At 54.2% G+C, this 20,498-nt stretch overlaps 1 protein-coding gene across 2 annotated transcripts in view; it reads right to left on the reverse strand.

The window, feature by feature from the left end:
* The window catches only part of ITSN1 (intersectin 1), a 287,902-nt gene that overhangs the window by 129,199 nt on the left and 138,205 nt on the right, over positions 1 to 20,498 (reverse strand). The gene's annotated exons all lie outside the window — the stretch shown is intronic.

Genomic DNA, 20,498 nt, shown 5'->3' on the forward strand with positions numbered 1-20,498 from the left:
GTCTCCCAATTGGAGCTAGAAGAAAAGGAATTTACGGTAAGTAAACAAAATTCCCTTCTTCTTTGTCGCTCCATTGGGAGACCCAGACAATTGGGATGTCCAAAAGCAATCCCTGGGTGGGTAAAAGAATACCTCATGATAGGGCCGTCAAACGGCCCTCTCCTACAGGTGGCCAACCGCCGCCTGAATGACTTATCTACCTAGGCTGGCGTCTGCCGAAGCGTAGGTATGCATCTGATAATGCTTGGTAAAAGTAAGTAGACTCGACCAGGTGGGTGCCTGACCCACCTGCTGAGCCGTAGCCTGGTGCCGTAATGCCCAGGATGCACCCACGGCTCTGGTAGAATGGGCCTTCGGCCTTGAGAGAACCAGAAGCCTAGTAGAACTGTAGGTTTCAAGAATTGGTTCCTCGAGCCCCCGAGCAAGGGTGGATCTGGAAGCTTGCGACTGTTTACGCCGACCAGCGACAAGGACAAAGAGTGCATCCGGGTGGCGCAGGAGCGCCATGCGGGAAGTAGAACCTGAGTGCTCTCACCAGAACCAACAGATGCAAATCTTTCTGAAATTGATGGACTGGACGAGGACACAAAGAAGGTGAGGTGATATCCTGATTGATATGAAAATGGGATACCACCTTAGGGAGAAATTCCGGAACCGGACGCAGAACTACCCTGTCCTGGTGAAGGACCAGGAAGGGAGTTTGTATGAGAGCGTTGCTAGCTCGGAAATTCTCCTAAGAGACGAGACCGTTACTAGAAGGCCACTTCCCGTGAAAAACGGGAAGGGAGACATCCTTCAAAGGCTCGAAAGGCGGCATCTGGAGAGCAATTAGAACCTTGTTCAGATCTCAGGGCTCTAACGGCCGCTTGTACGGAGTGCTGAGTAGACAAACTCCCCGTAGGAACGTGCGTACCTGAGGAAGCCGTCGTTTCTGAAAAAATACAGATAGCGCTGAGACTTGTCCCTAAAGGGAACTGAGCGACAACCCAGTTTCCTACCTAGATTGCAGGAAGGAAGGAAACATAGACGATGCAACCGGCCAGGGAGAAACACCCTGCGCCGAGCACCGAGATAAGAACATCTTCCACGTCCTGTGGTCAATCTTGGCGGACGTTGGTATGCTAGCCTGTCTCATGGTGGCAACCACGTCCTGAGGTAAACCTGACGACACCAGGTTCCAGGACTCAATGCCACACCATCCGGTTGAGGGCCGTAGAATTCAAATGGAAGAATGGCCCTTGAGACAGCCAGTCTGATTGGTCTGGTAGTGCCCTCGGTTAGCCTACCGTGAGGCACCACAGAACCGAGTACCAAAACATCCTCGGCCAATTTGTAGCGACGAGGATGGCGCGGCCGCAGTCGGTCTTGATCTAGCGCAGTACTCTGGGCAACAATGCCAGAGATGGCACCTAAGGGAGCTGGAACTGCGACCGATGCTGAACTAAGGCGTTTGCCGCCAGAGCTCGATGATTGTGAAACCGTGCCATGAAGCTGGCACATTGTTGTTGTGCCGTGACGCCATTAGATCGACGTCCGGCCTCTGTCAGCGGCGCCAGATCTCCTGAAACCCGTCCGGGTGAGGAGACCATACTCTTTCGGCCACACCTCAGCGACTTAGAAAGTCAGCTTCCTAGTTTCCACACTTGGGATGTGAATTGTGGATATGGTGGATGCCGTGTCATCCACCCACATCAAACCTGCCGGACTTCCTGGAAGGCTTGCCGGTTGCGCGTTCTTCCTTGGTGGTTGATGTATGCCACCGCTGTGGAGCTGTCCGACTGAAGTCGGATATGCTTGCTTTCCAGCCGCTGTTGAAAGGCTTGTAGGGCAAGATACACTGCTCTGTGTCAAGAACATTGATCTGAAGAGTGGACTCTTGCTGAGTCCACGTACCCTGAGCGCTGTAGTGGAGAAAAACTGCTCCCCACCCTGATAGACTCGCGTCTGTCGTAGCTATCGCCCAGGACGGGGATAGGAAGGACCTTCTTTTTGACCAAGAGGTGAGAAGAAGCCACCACCGTAGAGATTCCTTGGCCGCCTGAGAAAGAACGACGACTCTGTTGAGGGACGTCGACTCCTTGACCCATTGGCGGAGAATGTCCCATTGTAGTGGACGCAGTAAAACTGCGCGAAAGGAACTGCCTCCATTGCTACCATCTTACGTAGGAAGTGCATGAGGCGTCTCAATGTGTGCGACTGGTTCTTAAAGAAGAGCTTGCAGCCCGTAGGAATGCTGTTTGTCCAGCGGCAGCTTCACTATCGCTGAGAGAGTAAGAAACTCTATGCCTAGATATGTTATCGATAGGGTCGGGGTCGGATCTGACTTTAAAAAGTTGATGATCCACCCAAAACTCTAGAGAGTCTCCAGCGCAACGTTCGGGCAGAGTTGGCATGTTTCCTAAGAGAGTGCCTTGACAAGTAGATCGTCTAAATACGGGACCACAGAGTGACCCTGAGAGTGCAGGACTGTGACTACTGCTGCCCTGACCTTGGCGAAGACCAGTTGGACTGTCGCTAGCCGGAAGGTAGAGCTACGAACAGAAGGTGTTCGTTTCCTATAACGAAGCGTAGAAACGCTAGTGCTCTGGATCAATCGGCACGTGTGGATAAGCATCCTTGATGCCTAACGATGCTAGAAAATATCCTTGGGACCTTGAGGCGATGACATGGCGGAGGGATTCCATCCGGAACCGCCTGGTGGCCACGAGCTTGCTGAGCATTTTTAGATCCAGAACGGGACGGAACGGCCCGTTGTTATAGGTACCGCAAAGAATTTGGGGTAAACCGTGACCTTGTTCCTGAAGAGGAACGGGGGACATAAGAGCAGCGGCCCGGCCGGGAGGTGTCATTGACCTATGGCAGCTAAATATCGCCAAGGCGGGAGAGCCTGCTACCGACCGAGGCCGCAAGTCATGAGGAAGCCGCCTTGGAAGCGGGTTTTCAGACTGTCGCTTTTTTGGGCGAGACTGAGCCCGCTAAGAATCTTAGCTCCTCTAATCCTTTTGAGTCCACATTGGACGAGGAAAAATGGGACCTGCCCGAGCCTCGAAAAAGCCGAAAACCCCGACTGCCTCTTGCTCTGTTGGGGTTTGTTGTGTCCGGGCTGAGGAAAGGATGAATCCTTACCTCTGGACTGTTTAATGGTTACATCCAACGCTCACCAAACAGTCGGTCAGCAGAAAAAGGCAACTGGTTAGGCAACCTTTTTTGGAAGCAGATCTGCCTTCCATTCACTTAACGCGTAGACCAGGCTCTGCTTAAAAACACGGAGTAGCGGAGTCTACCGCCGCACGGTTCGCAGAGTCCAGGACAACCTGAATCGCGTAAGAAACAAATGCAGACATTTGAGAGGTTAAGGATGCCACCTGCGGCACAGATGTACGTGTAACCGTGTCAATCTGTGTAAGACAAGCTGAAAAAGCTTGGAGTGCCCCAAGGGAGAGAATGCCGGAGCCAACGCCGACAGCCTCATAGATGGCTTTCGACCAGAGAGCCATCTGTCTGTCAGTAGCATCTTTGATTTTGCAGTTCCATCTCCCACTGCAACTATGGATCTAGCTACAAGCCTAGAGATTGGAGGATGCCGCTCGGGACATTGGGTCCAGTCCTTGACCAAGTCAGGGGACAGGGATAACGTGTATCCTGAGCCGTTTGGGGAAGCGCATATCTGGATAAGCGTGGTGTTCCTGGACTGCCTCTCTGAAGGCAGAGTGGTCCAGAAAAATACGTGAAGCTGACTCCTCCACTGGAGGAGCTGTGAGAAATAACCCACATTCTATAGATGGACGCTATAAGATTATTTACTATGGCGTCACAATCAGGTGTATCCAGATTGAGAGCGGTCTCAGGATCAGAATCCTGAGCCGCTACTTCCGCCTCATTACACAGCGAGTCCTTCTGTTAGGACCCTGAGAAACCGAGGCCGCTGATAGCGAGCCCACTTAGGCTGTCTGGGACTGACGTCCGTGCAGAGCCGTGACTCTGGGATGCGTGTGACATTCCCGGAGCTGTTAGTTATTCACACTGAGGGGGGCCATGGATCAGTGATTCAACAGTGCCCATATTGTGAGAGACATGTCCGGACTGCTAGGCTTCTAGTATCATAGCCATAGTCTCAGAAAAACTGTCAGTAAATACTGCAGACACCGTCCTCATCCCCTGGCCATTAGTGCATATAATGGGAGTCTATGTGACCTGCCGGCCGTGCTGTACCAGCTGTATAGAAAAACATGTGGTTCTGCCCTTTTGTTTTACACAGAGAATATGCTGATAACTCCTCCGCCTAATCCAGGAGGGTATATACAACGTGCGACCAAACAGTGCAATGTATATAGTACAAGCATATCTATAAGTGCACTTCTGCACTAGTGGGGTTAGCACCACAGGTGCTGCTTAACGCCTGTTACAGCGATTGTGTGACTATCAGAATGCCAGGGTCTTCCACACTTGTCTCTGTATCGTACAGAAACTGACACTAATGGCTGCCAGCGTCCTTGTAGAGAAGGAAGCCGTGGGCGTGCCTGAGAAAGTGCGGGAATCCGGATTCACAGTGCACACAGTGAGAGGGGTGGAGTATGCAAAACATACTCCAGCTCTCAGCGCTGCTCTATGCAGCGTCACGCCTCTACCCTGACTGTCAGGGCTGTGGGCGGTAACGAAGGGAGACTAGGCCCAGAAGCCGGGGACTCGAGTTAACAGCGCGGCCGCCGTAAAAGCGCGGGCCGCGCTGAAGTCCCCGGCGCACCACAAGTGCCAGCCGCGCCGCAGTTCCAGCGGCCGGCGCGACCGATTCATAGAAGTGGCCAGCGTCCCGCCCCTCTCCTGACTGGCAGGTCTGGGGGCGGGAACGAACGGAAGCAGGCCGCAAAAGCCGGGGACTCTAGTTATCAGCGCGGCCGCCGTAAAAGCGCGGGCCGCGCTGAAGTCCCCGGCGCACCACAAGTGCCAGCCGCGCCGCTGTCAGCGGCCGGCGCGACCGATTCCTGGAAGCGGCCAGCGTCCCGCCCCTCTCCTGACTGGCAGGTCTGGGGGCGGGAACGAACGGAAGCAGGCCGCAAAAGCCGGGGACTCTAGTTATCAGCGCGGCCGCCGTAAAAGCGCAGGCCGCGCTGAAGTCCCCGGCGCACTACAAGTGCCAGCCGCGCCGCAGTCCCAGCGGCCGGCGCGACCAGTTCCCATAAATGAGCCTGCTTCAGCGAAGCTGAATGAGGCCATGGCACAGGCGCCGCAGCGCTGATGTCCCCCGGCGCACTACAACACCCAGCATGCTGCGGTGTGAGCGCCAAATGCACGGGGACACAGAGTACCTTGAGGAAGCAGGGCCATGTCCCTGATGTACTCCGCTCCATCCAGCATCTTCTCCAGGGGCTGTAGATGGAGCACGGTCTCAGTGCCTGGAGACCGGTAAATCCCACTTCACCCAGAGCCCTGTAAAAAGGGATGGGGAAGGAATCAGCATGTGGGCTCCTGCCGCCGTACCCGCAATGGGTACCTCAACCTCACAAACACCTCCGACACAGTGGGGTGAGAAGGGAGCATGCTGGGGACACTATATGTGTCCTCTTTTCTTCCATCCGACATAGTCAGCAGCTGCTGCTGACTAAAAAGTGGAGCTATGCGTGGATGTGTTGCCTCCTTCGCACAAAGCACAAAACTGGTGAGCCAGTGATCCCACTGGGGGTGTATAGCCAGAAGGGGAGGGGCCTTACACTTTTAAGTGTAATACTTTGTGTGGCCTCCAGAGGCAATAGCTATACACCCAATTGTCTGGGTCTCCCAATGGAGCGACAAAGAAATGGCCCTTGAGACCGCAAGTCTGGTCGGTCTGGGAGCGCCCACGGTTGACCCACCGTGAGGTGCCACAGGTCCGGGTACCACGACCTCCTCGGCCAGTCTGGAGCGACGAGGATGGCGCGGCGGCAGTCGGACCTGATCTTGAACAACACTCTGGGCAGCATTGCCAGAGGAGGGAATACATAAGGCAGTCGAAACTGCGACCAATCCTGAACTAAGGCGTCCGCCGCCAGAGCTCTGCGATCCTGAGACCGTGCCATGAATGCCGGGACTTTGTTGTTGTGCCGAGACGCCATGAGATCGACGTCCGGCGTTCCCCAGCGGCAACAGATCTCTTGAAACACGTCCGGGTGAAGAGACCATTCCCCTGCGTCCATGCCCTGGCGACTGAGAAGAAGGGAATTTTGTTTACTTACCGTAAATTCCTTTTCTTCTAGCTCCAATTGGGAGACCCAGACAATTGGGTGTATAGCTTCTGCCTCCGGAGGCCACACAAAGTATTACACTTTAAAAAGTGTAACCCCTCCCCTCTGCCTATACACCCCCCGTGCATCACGGGCTCCTCAGTTTTGGTGCAAAAGCAAGAAGGAGGAAAAGTTATAAATTGGTTTAAAGTAAATTCAATCCGAAGGAATTTCGGAGAACTGAAACCATTCAACATGAACAACATGTGTACACAAAGAACAACAGCCCGAAGGGAACAGGGGCGGGTGCTGGGTCTCCCAATTGGAGCTAGAAGAAAAGGAATTTACGGTAAGTAAACAAAATTCCCTTCTTCTTTGTCGCTCCATTGGGAGACCCAGACAATTGGGACGTCCAAAAGCAGTCCCTGGGTGGGTAAAATAATACCTCGTAATAGAGCCGTAAAACGGCCGTTTCCTACAGGTGGGCAACCGCCGCCTGAAGGACTTGTCTACCTAGGCTGGCATCCGCCGAAGCATAGGTATGCACCTGATAGTGTTTCGTGAAAGTGTGCAGGCTCGACCAGGTAGCCGCCTGACACACCTGCTGAGCCGTAGCCTGGTGCCGCAAAGCCCAGGACGCACCCACGGCTCTGGTAGAACGGGCTTTCAGCCCTGAGGGAACCGGAAGCCCAGAAGATCGGTAAGCTTCGAGAATTGGTTCCTTGATCCACCGAGCCAGGGTTGATTTGGAAGCTTGTGACCCTTTACGCTGGCCAGCGACAAGGACAAAGAGTGCATCCGAGCGGCGCAGGGGCGCCGTACGAGAAATGTAGAGTGAGTGCTCTCACCAGATCTAACGAGTGCAAATCCTTTTCACACTGATGAACTGGATGAGGACAAAAAGAGGGTAAGGAGATATCCTGATTGAGATGAAAGGGGGATACCACCTTAAGGAGAAATTCCGGAACCGGACGCAGAACCACCTTGTCCTGGTGAAACACCAGGAAATGGGCTTTGCATGACGGCGCCGCCAGCTCAGACACTCTCCGAAGTGATGTGACTGCTACTAGGAAGACCACTTTCTGCGAAAGGCGTGAGAGAGAAATATCCCTCATTGGCTCGAAAGGTGGTTTCTGAAGAGCCATCAGCACCCTGTTCAGATCCCAGGGTTCTAACGGCCGCTTGTAAGGAGGGACTATGTGACAAACCCCCTGCAGGAACGTGCGTACCTGTGGAAGTCTGGCCAGGCGCTTCTGAAAAAACACAGAGCGCTGAGACTTGTCCCTTCGATTGATGCCAGGAAGTCTCCTTGGGACATTGAGGCGATGACGGAGCGGAGCGATTCCATCCGGAACCGCCTGGTTTTTACGTGTTTGTTGAGCAGTTTTAGATCCAAAACAGGACGGAAGGATCCATCCTTTTTCGGTACCACAAACAAGTTGGAGTAAAAACCGTGACCCTGTTGCTGAAGAGGAACCGGGATCACCACTCCTTCCGCCTTGAGAGTGCACACCGCCTGAAGAAGAGCATCGGCTCTCTCGGGGGGCGGAGATGTTCTGAAAAATCGAGTCGGAGGACGAGAGCTGAACTCTATCCTGTAACCGTGGGATAGAATGTCTCTCACCCATCGGTCTTTTACCTGTGGCAGCCAGGCGTCGCAAAAGCGGGAAAGCCTGCCACCGACCGAGGATGCGGTGTGAGGAGGCCGAAAGTCATGAGGAGGCCGCCTTGGGAGCGGTTCCTCCGGCGGCCTTTTTAGGACGTGACTTAGACCGCCATGCATCGGAATTCCTCTGATCCTTTTGAGGCCTTTTGGACGAGGAGAACTGAGACCTTCCCGCGGGCCGAAAGGACCGAAACCTCGATTGTACCTTCCGTGGTTGAGGTCTGTTTGGTTTGGACTGGGGTAAGGATGAGTCCTTTCCCTTGGATTGTTTAATGATTTCATCCAATCGTTCACCAAACAGGCGGTCGCCAGAAAATGGCAAACCGGTTAAGAACTTTTTGGAAGCGGAGTCTGCCTTCCATTCACGTAACCACATGGCCCTGCGGACTGCCACCGAATTGGCGGATGCTACCGCCGTACGGCTCGTAGAGTCCAGGACAGCATTAATGGCGTAGGACGCAAACGCCGACGCCTGAGAGGTTAAGGACACCACTTGCGGAGCAGATGTACGTGTGACTGCATTAATCTGCGCATGACAAGCTGAGATAGCTTGGAGTGCCCATACGGCTGCGAATGCTGGAGCAAAAGACGCGCCGATAGCTTCATAGATGGATTTCAACCAGAGCTCCATCTGTCTGTCAGTGGCATCTTTGAGTGAAGCCCCATCTTCCACTGCAACTATGGATCTAGCCGCCAGTCTGGAGACAGGAGGATTCACCTTAGGACACTGAGCCCATCCCTTGACAACGTCAGGGGGGAAGGGATAACGTGTATCCTTTAGGCGCTTGGAAAAACGCTTATCTGGACAAGCTCGGTGTTTCTGGACTGCCTCTCTGAAGTCAGAGTGATCCAGAAACATACTCAATGGACGCTTGGGAGACCTGAAACGGAATTTCTCCTGCTGAGAAGCTGACTCCTCAATTGTAGGAGCTGGTGGAGAAATATCCAGCACCTGATTGATGGTTGCTATAAGGTCATTCACTATGGCGTCACCATCAGGTGTATCCAGGTTAAGCGCGGTCTCAGGATCAGAGTCCTGATCTGCTACCTCCGCTTCATCATCCAGAGAGTCCTCCTGCTGAGACACTGAACAGTGTGATGAAGTCGAGGGAATTTCCCAGCGAGCCCGCTTAGGCGGCCTGGGACTGCGGTCCATGTCAGAGACCTCACCCTGGGACCCATGGGTCACCCCAGGAGCACTCTGCAGCTCCAATTGAGGGGGGCCTGGGGTCAATGATTGAACAGTGCCCGGGGCCTGAGTTACCGGTCTGGACTGTAAGGCTTCTAGTATCTTAGCAGACCATTTATCCATACTCTCAGACAGTTTGTCAGCAAATACTGCAAACTCCGTCCCTGTCACCTGGACAGTGGTAGCAGGTGGTTCCACCTGGGCCACCAGTAGCAGAGGCTCCGGCTGAGTAAGTGCCACAGGGGCCGAGCATTGCACACAATGAGGGTCAGTGGAACCTGCCGGTAGTATAGCCGCACATGAGGTACAGGTTGCAAAGTAATCCTGTGCTTTGGCACCCTTGCTATTTGCGGACGACATGCTGTTGTCTCTCTGAGTACAATCCAGGAGGGTATATAGCCAAAAATCAACAGTGCGACCGTACAGTGTAAATGTATAGCATATAAGCATATATATATATATATATATGTACACTCCGGCACTCAGGGGGGCCAGCACCTCAGGTGCTGCTTACCGACCGCTCAAAGCGGTTGTGTGATCACCAGATTCCCTGCCTGGGCCTCCCAGAGCCTGTTGTCTCTCCTCTCCAGCGTCAGAAGTGCTGACAGGAATGGCTGCCGGCGTTCTGTGGAGAGGAGGGGGCCGTGGGCGTGCCCTAGAAAGTGCGGGAATCTGGAGCCCCACTGTGCTGAATGAGGGGGGAGGAGGATACAAAGTATGCTCCAGCCCTCAGCGCTGACGTCCTGTGCAGCGTCCCTCCCTTCCCCTGACTGACAGGCCTGGGGGCGGGAATATGCGATACTAGGCCGCAAAAGCCGGGGACTAAAGTTATAAGCGCGGCCGGCATATAAGCGCGGCCGGCGCGGTAGTCCCCGGCGCACTAACACACCCAGCAGTGCTGCAGTGTATATGGCACCAGCGCTCCATGCGCGGTCCCCACAGGGACACAGAGTACCTCACAGTAGCAGAGCCTTGTCCCTGACGATACCCGGCTCCTGTCCAGCAGATTCCCCAGGGGCTGCGGAGGGAGCACGGCCTCAGTGCCTGGAGACCGATTAGGATCCCACTTCACCCAGAGCCCATTAAGGGATGGGGAAGGAAAACAGCATGTGGCTCCTGCCTATGTACCCGCAATGGGTACCTCAACCTTAACAGCACCGCCGACCAGAGTCGGGTGAGAAGGGAGCATGCTGGGGGCCCTATATGGGCCCTCTTTTCTTCCATCCGACATAGTCAGCAGCTGCTGCTGACTAAGATGTGGAGCTATGCGTGCATGTGTGCCTCCTTCGCACAAAGCATAAAAACTGAGGAGCCCGTGATGCACGGGGGGTGTATAGGCAGAAGGGGAGGGGCTTTACACTTTTAAGTGTAATACTTTGTGTGGCCTCCGGAGGCAGAAGCTATACACCCAATTGTCTGGGTCTCCCAATGGAGCGACAAAGAGTCTGCTTCCCAGTTTTCTACGCCCGGGATGTGAACCGCAGAGATGGTGGAGGCTGTGGCCTCCGACCACAGCAGAATCCGCCGAACTTCTTGGAAGGCTTGACGACTGCGAGTGCCGCCCTGGTGGTTGATGTATGCGACCGCCGTGGCGTTGTCCGACTGTATGCGGATCTGCCTGCCCTCCAGCCACCGATGGAACGCTTTTAGGGCTAGATACACTGCCCTTATCTCCAGAACATTGATCTGAAGGGAGGACTCTGTCGGAGTCCAGGTTCCCTGAGCCTTGTGGTGGAGAAAAACCGCTCCCCACCCTGACAGACTCGCGTCCGTCGTGACCACAGCCCAGGATGGGGGCAGGAAAGATTTTCCCTTCGACAGAGAAGTGGGAAGAAGCCACCACTGAAGAGAGGTCTTGGCTGCCAGAGAAAGAGACGTTCCTGTCCAAGGACGTCGACCGCTTGTCCCATTTGCGGAGAATGTCCCATTGGAGTGGACGCAGATGAAACTGCGCAAAGGGAACTGCCTCCATTGCTGCCACCATCTTCCCCAGGAAGTGCATGAGGCGCCTCAAGGGGTGTGACTGGGCCCGAAGGAGAGATTGCACCCCTGTTTGCAGCGAACGCTGTTTGTCCAGCGGTAGCTTGACTATCGCTGAGAGAGTATGAAACTCCATCCCGAGGTAAGTCAGTGATTGGGTCGGAGTCAATTTTGACTTTGGGAAATTGATGATCCACCCGAACCTCTGGAGAGTCTCCAGAGCCACGGTCAAACGGTGTTGACATGCCACCCGGGAGGGTGCCTTGACTAGGAGATCGTCTAAGTACGGGATCACCGAGTGGCCCTGAGAGTGTAGGACTGCCACAACGGATGCCATGACCTTGGTGAAGACCTGTGGGGCTGTCGCCAGGCCGAAAGGCAGTGCCACAAACTGAAGGTGTTCGTCCCCGATGGCGAAACGCAGGAAGCGTTGATGCTCTGGAGCGATCGGCACATGGAGATAGGCATCCCTGATGTCGATTGATGCTAGGAAGTCTCCTTGGGACATTGAAGCGATGACAGAGCGGAGGGATTCCATGCGAAACCGCCTGGTTCTCACATGTTTGTTGAGCAATTTGAGGTCCAAAACGGGACGGAATGATCCGTCCTTCTTTGGCACCACGAACAGGTTGGAGTAAAAACCGCGACCACGTTCCTGAAGGGGAACGGGAATCACAACTCCTTCTGTCTTCAGAGTGTCCACCGCCTGAAAAAGTGCCACGGTTCGCTCGGGGGGCGGAGATGTTCTGAAAAAACGAGTCGGAGGACGAGAGCTGAACTCTATCCTGTAACCGTGAGACAGAATGTCCCTCACCCATCGGTCTTGGACATGTGGCCACCAGGCATCGCAAAAGCGGGAGAGCCTGCCACCGACCGAGGATGCGGTTTGGGGAGGCCGAAAGTCATGAGGAGGCCGCCTTGGAGACGGTGCCTCCGGCGGTCTTTGGAGGACGTGACTTAGACCGCCATGCAGAAGAGTTTCTCTGGCTCTTCTGTGGCCTGTTGGACGAGGAGGATTGGGATCTGGCTGAGGGCCGAAAGGACCGAAACCTCGCTTGAATTTTTCGTTGCTGAGGTCTCTTTGGTTTGGGCTGGGGTAAGGACGAGTCCTTTCCCTTGGATTGCTTAATAATTTCATCCAATTGTTCGCCAAACAGTCGGTCGCCAGAGTGCCCACACTGCTGCAAAGGCTGGGGCAAAGGACGCGCCTATGGCTTCATAGATGGATTTCATTAGGAGCTCTATCTGCCTGTCCGTGGCATCCTTGAGCGTTGAACCGTCAGCCACTGCTACTACGGATCTAGCCGCCAGTCTAGAGACTGGAGGATCCACCTTGGGACATTGAGCCCAACCCTTAACTACGTCAGAGGGGAAGGGGTAACGTGTGTCATTAAGGCGTTTAGTAAAGCGCTTGTCCGGGAAAGCCCTGTGCTTCTGGACAGCATCTCTGAAGTTCGAGTGATCGAAGAAAGCACTCCGAGTACGTTTGGGAAACCTAAACTGGTGCTTCTCCTGCTGTGCGGCCGACTCCTCTATAGGTGGAGTTGGGGGAGAAAGATCTAGCACCTGGTTGATGGACGCTATAAGGTCATTTACTATGGCGTCCCCTTCAGGTGTATCAAGATTGAGAGCAACGTCAGGGTCAGAGTCCTGGGCTGCTACGTCCGCCTCATCCTCTAGAGAGTCCTCAAGCTGAGACCCCGAACAGCGTGATGAAGTCGGGGAAGATTCTAAGCGAGCCCGCTTAGCCGGTCTGGGACTGCGGTCCGTGCCGGAGTCCTCCACGTATTAACTAGAGGCCACTCCACGAGCACGCTTCGTCGCAGACCGAGAGGGGCCTGGGGGCGATCCCGCAGTGCCCGGGGCCTGTGTAAGGGCCGGTCTGGACTGCAAGGCTTCTAGTATCTTAGCAGACCATTTGTCCATAGACTGAGCCATGGATTGTGAAAGTGACTCAGAGTTTCTCAGCTAAAACTGCAAACTCTGTCCCTGCCACCTGGACAGGGGAAGCCGGCGGTTCTACCTGGGCCGAGGGTCCCACCAGTGCCCCAGGCTCCGGCTGAGCGAGTGCCATAGGGCCCGAGCATTGCTCACAGTGAGGGATATATATATATATATATATATATATATATACACAGTTCGGCACTCTAGGGAGCCCAGCACCGGGTGACCGGTGTGGCTTACCGACCACTCAAGCGGTGTGTGGCCACCAGATTCCCTGCCTCGGGTCTCCCAGGGATGCAGCCAGAAGTCCTCCACCGGCAGAATGTGCTTAAAACATGGCGGAGGGAGCCGTGGGCGTAACTACAAAAGTGCGGGAATCTGGTGCCCCAGAGTGATTAGTGAGGGGGGCGGAGGACAGCTAAGTGTGCTCCAGCCCTCACTGTCGGCGTCAGACCGACCGTCCCGCCCTTACCCCTGACTGGCAGGCCCGGGGGCGGGAGTTTAATGCACTAGGCCGCAAAAGCCGGGGACTAAAGTTAAAACCGCGGCCGGCAAGCAGGCGCGGTCGGCGCGGTAGTCCCGGTCTCAAACCCACACCGCAGTCGCTGCAGCGTCTGAGGCCAAGGTGCTCCATGCACCGTCCCCAAGGGGACACAGAGTACCTGTAGATGCAGGGCCCTGTCCCTGATGATACTCAGTCTCCTGTCCGTCAGAATCCCACAGGGGCTGCGGAGGGAGCCCGGTCCCAGTGCCTGGATGACCGGATAGGATCCCACTTCTCCCAGAGCCCCTAAGGGATGGGGAAGGAAAACGGCATGTGGCTCCAGCCTGTGTACTCGCAATGGGTACCTCAACCTTAACAACACCGCCGACTTAGTGGGGTGAGAAGGGAGCATGCCGGGGGCCCTGTTAGAGGCCCTCTTTTCTTCCATCCGATACAATCAGCAGCTGCTGCTGACTAAAATGGGAGCATGAGTGCATGTGTGCCTCCTTCAACACAAAGCATAAAAACTAAGGAGCCCGTGATGCACGGGAGGGTGTATAGGCAGAGGGGATGGGTTACACTTTTCAGTGTAATACTTTGTGTGGCCTCCGGAGGCAGAAGCTATACACCCAATTGTCTGGGTCTCCCAATGGAGCGACAAAGAAATTCTCTTTTTCTTTATCGTTCCTATGGGAGACCCAGACATTGGGACGTCTCAAAGCAGTCCATGGGTGGGAATAAACAGAAAAACTGAGAAGTAGGCAGAGCCTAACTTCACAAATGGGCGACAGCCGCCTGAAGGATGCGTCTGCCCAAGCTCGCATCTGCCGAAGCATGAGCATGCACTTGGTAGTGCTTTGAAAAGGTATGCAGGCTAGTCCAAGTGGCAGCCTGACAGACTTGCTGAGCCGTAGCCTGGTGCCTGAAAGCCCAAGAGGCACCGACAGCTCTGGTCGAGTGTGCCTTGATCCCCGGCGGGGAAGGCACCTGAGAACACTGGTAGGCATCCGAAATGGTCGACCTAATCCAACGGCTAAGGTCGGCTTAGAAGCAGAGAGGCCCTTGCGCCGACCTGTGGTTAGCACAAAAAGAGAGGTGCACCGCCTAAGAGCAGCGGTGCGAGACATATAGATCCGGAGAGCACGCACCAGATCCAGAGTATGCAACGCTTTTTCAAAGCGATGAACAGGAGCCTGACAAAAGGAAGGCAGGGTAATGTCCTGGTTAAGGTGGAAAAGAGAAACCACCTTAGGGAGAAAGTCCGGAGTCGGACGGAGAACCACCTTGTCCTGATGAAAAACCAAAAAAGGTGACTCCGAAGAGAGCGCAGCCAAATCAGACTCTCCTGAGGGAAGTTATGGCCACTAGAAAGACCACTTTCTGTGAAAGACGAAACAAAGAAACCTCCCTAAGAGGCTCAAAGGGGGATTTCTGCAAGGCCGTGAGGACCAAATTGAGGTCCCAGGGATCCAAGGGCCGCCGGTAAGGCGGAATGATGTGAGACGCGCCCTGCATGAAGGTGCGGACCTGAGCCAGCCGGGCGATACGCCGCTGGAACAGCACTGACAGAGCCGACACTTGTCCCTTGAGAGAATTGAGGGACAGTCCTAGCTGCAGACCGGACTGTAGAAAGGACAGAAGGGTCGGCAAGGAAAAAGGCCAAGGAGCATGGCCGGAAGAGCGACACCAGGACAGGAAAATTTTCCAAGTCCTGTGATAGATTTTGGCCCAGGAAGACTTCCGGGCCAGAGTCATAGTGGAAATGACTTCAGGAGGAATACCAGAAGCCGTCAAGATCCAGGACTCAAGAGCCACGCCGTCAATCTGAGAGACGCAGAATTCTGGCAGAAAAACGGACCTTGTGAGAGAAGGTCTGGACGGTCCGGAAGATGCCACGTCACCTCTACGGACAGATGGAGCAGGTCTGGGTACCAAGCTCGCCTGGGCCAGTCCGGAGCAATGAGGATGACCAGACGGCCCTCCATTCTGATCTTGCGCAGGACTCTGGGCAAGAGAGCTAGAGGGGGAAACACGTGAAACACGTAGGACAGACGAAACTGGGACCAGTCTTGAACCAGAGCGTCCGCTGCGAAGGCCTGAGGATCGTGGGAGCGAGCCACGTAAATCGGAACCTTGTTGTTGTGACGGGATGCCATTAGGTCCACGTCCGGAGTGCACCACTTGCGGCAGATTGACTGAAACACTGCCGGATGCAGGGACCACTCGCCACTGCCCACGGTTTGACGGCTGAGATAATCTGCCTCCCAGTTTTCCATGCCTGGGATGTGGACTGCGGATATGGTGGACCTCGAGTCCTCCGCCCATTGAAAGATACGTTCTACCTCCAACATTGCCAGGCGGCTGCGTGTCCCGCCCTGGTGATTGATGTAGGCAACCGCTGTCGCGTTGTCTGACTGGACTCGGATGTGCTTGCCCGCCAATAGGTGGTGAAAAGCTAGGAGAGCCAGGAGCACGGCTCTGGTTTCCAGCACATTGATCGAGAGGGCTGACTCGGACGGAGTCCAAGTGCCCTGTGCTCGGTGGTGGAGACATACCGCTCCCCAGCCGGATAGACTGGCATCCGTGGTGAGGACCACCCAGGACGAAGCCAGGAAGGAGCGTCCCTGAGACAGAGAGGGGCCGAAGCCACCACTGAAGAGAGCTCCTGGTCTGTGGCGACAGAGCCACTAACCTGTGCAAGGAGGAAGGCCGCTTGTCCCAACAGCGGAGAATGTCCAGCTACAGAGGACGCAGATGGAACTGGGCAAAGGGAACAGCCTCCATTGACGCCACCATCTGACCCAGCACCTGCATCAGGTGCCTGATGGAATAACGGCGGGATCTCAGCAGAGAGCGCACCGCCAGTTGGAGGGACTGCTGTTTGATTAAGGGCAACTTCACAAGTGCCGGCAGAGTCTCGAACTGCATCCCTAGGTACGTGAGCCTCTGGGTCGGAGTCAGAGTGGATTTGGGCAGACTGACAAGCCACCCGAATTGGGCTAGAGTGGCGAGAGTGAGCGAGACACTCCGCAGACAGTCTGCGCTGGATGAAGCCTTGACTATAAGGTCGTCCAGGTAAGGAATCACTGCCAACCCCTGGAGGTGCAGAACCGCAATCACTGCTGCCATGACCTTGGTGAATACCCGAGGGGCCGTGGCTAACCCGAAGGGGAGAGCCACGAATTGGAAATGTTCCTCTCCGATTGCAAAACGTAGCCAACGCTGGTGTGAAACTGCAATTGGCACATGCAGATAGGCATCTCTGATGTCGATGGATGCCAGGAAATCCCCTTGGGTCATTGAAGCAATGACTGATCGCAGAGATTCCATGCGAAAATGCCGCACCTGAACATGCTTGTTGAGAAGCTTGAGATCCAGGATGGGCCGGAAGAAACCGTCCTTCTTGGGGACTAGGAAGAGGTTTGAGTAGAAACCTCTGAACCGTTCCCGGGCGGGAACCGGTACAATTACTCCGTTGGCCTGCAAGGATGCCACGGCCTGAGAGAAGGCGGCGGCCTTGGAACAGGGGGGAGTTGACAGAAAAAAATCTGTTTGGCGGGCTGGAAGAGAATTCTATCCTGTAGCCGTGGGAGATGACATCCCGCACCCACTGATCGGAGACGTGTTGAAACCACGCGTCGCCAAAGTGGGAGAGCCTGCCACCGACTAAGGACGTTGCTGGCGCGGACAGATAGTCAAGAGGAGGCTGCCTTCGTGGCAGCAGCTCCTGCTGTCTTCTGTGGACGCGCCTTTGTACGCCAGTTGGATTTTTGGTCCTTGGCTGAGTTAGTGGACGAGGCCGAGGGCTTAGAGGATGACCAGTTGGAGGAACGAAAGGAACGAAACCTCGACTGGTTCCTACCCTGGACAGGTTTCCTGGTTTTGGTTTGTGGCATGGAAGTACTCTTCCAGCCAGTAGCTTCCTTAATAATTTCATCCAGTTGTTCACCGAATAGCCTGGACCCAGCAAAAGGGAGCCCAGCAAGGTACTTCTTTGAAGAAGCATCTGCCTTCCACTCTCGAAGCTACAAGATCCTGCGGATAGTGAGGGAATTAGCCGAAGCCACCGCAGTGCAGTGAGAAGCCTCCAGCATGGCAGACATGGCATAGGATGAAAAAGCTGAAGCTTGGGAAGTTAAGGCAACCATTTCGGGCATAGATTCCCTGGCGAGGGAATGCATCTCCTCTAGAGAAGCAGAGATGGCTTTGAGAGCCCACACTGCTGCAAAAGATGGGGAGAACGAGGCCCCTGCCGCCTCATATACAGATTTGGCCAGAAGGTCAACCTGGCGGTCAGTGGAATCCTTAAGAGAGGTGCCATCAGCCACTGATACAACGGTCCGGGCTGAGAGTCTAGACACCGGGGGGTCTACCTTTCGTGAATGAGCCCACTCCTTGACCACCTCAGGTGGAAAGGGAAAACGGTCATCAGAACCACGCTTTGGGAAGCGTTTGTCAGGACAGGCCATAGGCTTGGTCACAGCGGCCTGAAAACTGGAGTGGTTAAAGAACACACTCTTTTGTCCTCTTAGGCAAGGTAAACTGGTGCTTTTCTGCCAGAGAGGGTTGCTCCTCTGATACTGGCGGATTGAGGTCCAGTACAGAATTAATGGACGCAATCAAATCACTAACATCTGAGTCACTTTTGGACAGATCAATGGGGCACATGGAGGTAGCCTCCGAGCCCCCTGTAAAGGCATCCTCCTCGTCCCGCGAGTCAGCTTCTGAAACAGAGCCGCGGGACGAGGAAGGGGAGGGTGCCCTAACGTCTCCTCTTAGGAGGACGGGGTCTGGGACCAGATGAAGAATCCTCTGTGAGCTCCGCTGAGAGAGCCCTAGCAGCAGAGGCACCCTGTGAAGGGGGCTGATGCATGTTCAGCAAAGTCCTGGACAGAAGTCCCATGGAGTCGGCAAAAGACTGGGAGATTGACCTAGATAAGGATTCTACCCAAGCCGGGGGTTCAGCCACAGGAGCCGGAGCAGCCGGAGGGACCACTGTGGGTGCGATTCCAGGCTGAGGCATTGTCAGGTTAGAGCAGGCATCACAATGTGGATATGTGCTCGGTTCAGGCAGCACGAGCTTACATGCAGTGCATACTGAATATAGCTTTGGAGCCTTGCTCCTCGTGTGAGACATGCTGCTGAAGTGGGGGCTCTGCCAGAGTGACCCCCAGAGAGTATATACAGAGGCCCACAACCAGAGGTTGTGGCTTACCAGACTGCTGGAGCGGTGTTGTGTGCCCTCCAGATCCCGAAGCCCAGACCTCCAAGCACCTCAGCAGGGATGCTGCAGCCAGTGCTGATCGCAGAGAAAACGCTGATAAAATGGCGCCGGAGTGAGGAGAGGGGGCGGGACCTGCTCTGAGAGCGGGATCTGGAGGGCCAAAGAGACTTACAGGGGAGGAGACATGTACCCAGTGAGGAGTGTCCCTCCCCTGTGCAGAACGGCCGCTGGGCGGAGCCGCACTGTCCCTCTGCATGAATGACATGCGAGGGCAGTGAAACCGAAAGTAGGCCTCCGGTGAAGCCGGAGCCTAAATTTGAGCGGTGCGGCCGGCGCGCAGGCACCATCGGCGCGGTTCTCAGGCGACAGCCAGAGAACCGGCCAGAAATGTCAGAAAACTCACTCAGCACACTCTCCCACCATAATAAAATACAGGGACCCCCAGAATATAAACGTCTCAGGTACTTAGCTTGCTGAGACGCAGGGTTCCAAGTCCCTGGGGATGAGTGCTCCGTCCAGCAGGATCCTGAAGGGCTGCGGATGGAGACCGGTCTCCTGCCAAGCATGGAGAACCGTGCTGGCTCCCACTTCAAGCCAGAGCCCAGGAGGGATGGTGAAGGAGCGCGGCATGTAAGGCTCCAGCCTTGGAATCAACCTTAACAGCACCGCCGACACAGTGGGGTGAGAAGGGACATGCCGGGGGTCCAGGCTTGGACCCGCTTTTCTTCAAACTCTTTCCAAAAATGAAAAATCAGATGAGAATGCATGTGTGGATGTATGCCTCCTGACACAAAGCGATAAACTGGCTAGATCTGGTTCTCCAGGGGGTGTATAAGCTCAGAGGGAGGAGCTACACTTTTTAGTGTAGTACTTTGTGTGTCCTCCGGAGGCAGAAGCTATACACCCAATGTCTGGGTCTCCCAAAGGAACGATAAAGAAATAAGCAGTCACTGAGCCATAGATCCCAAAAAATGAGAACGCTACGGGTTTCGGAAAATAGCGCAAAACGTACGCCACTTTTATTGGACAAGGTTGTGAATTTCTTTTAACCCCTTAGATAAAAGTAAACCTATACATGTTTGATGTCTACAAACTCGCACCGACCTCAGGCATCATACCCACACATCAGTTTTCCCATATAGTGAACAACGTGAATAAAACATCCCAAAAACAATTATGCCATCACACTTTTTTTGCAGTTTTTCCACACTTGGAATTTTTTTGCTGTTTTCCAGTACAATATATGGTAAACTTATGGTTTCGTTTAAAAGTACAACTTGTCCCGCAAAAAACAAGCCCTCATATGGCAAGATTCACAGAAAAATAAAAAAAAAAAAGTTACAGCTCTCGGAAGAAGGGGAGCAAAAACCAAAACCGCAAAAACGGAAAGTGCCCAGGGGCTGAAGGAGTTAAGAGCCAGCTTCTAGCATACTAGCCAGAGATATGTCAGGCTCCCAGCACAATGGCCAATGTCAGATGGATGTGATAGCACCATATGTCAATACATAGAGAAAATGACGTTCTTTTATGAAATCCAACCACAGCATTGGCTTCACAGGAGAACTAATAAGGCAGCCGTAGAGGAATTCATGCGGTACAAAACAAAACAAAAAAAAAAAAAATAAGGAACCAGATTTATTTATTTTTTTTTTTTTTAAGTAGTTTCCAATTGTCCATTTTTGTCCTCAGTTTTGTTTTTTTTTTAGCCCTTCCAGCTACTGACTTCACAAAAAAGAGAATTTTGTTTACTTACCGTAAATTCTTTTTCTTATAGTTCCGACATGGGAGACCCAAACCATGGGTGTATAGCTTCT

This window comes from Anomaloglossus baeobatrachus, chromosome 2, assembly GCF_048569485.1.
Source record: "Anomaloglossus baeobatrachus isolate aAnoBae1 chromosome 2, aAnoBae1.hap1, whole genome shotgun sequence".
Classification (NCBI taxonomy): domain Eukaryota; kingdom Metazoa; phylum Chordata; class Amphibia; order Anura; family Aromobatidae; genus Anomaloglossus; species Anomaloglossus baeobatrachus.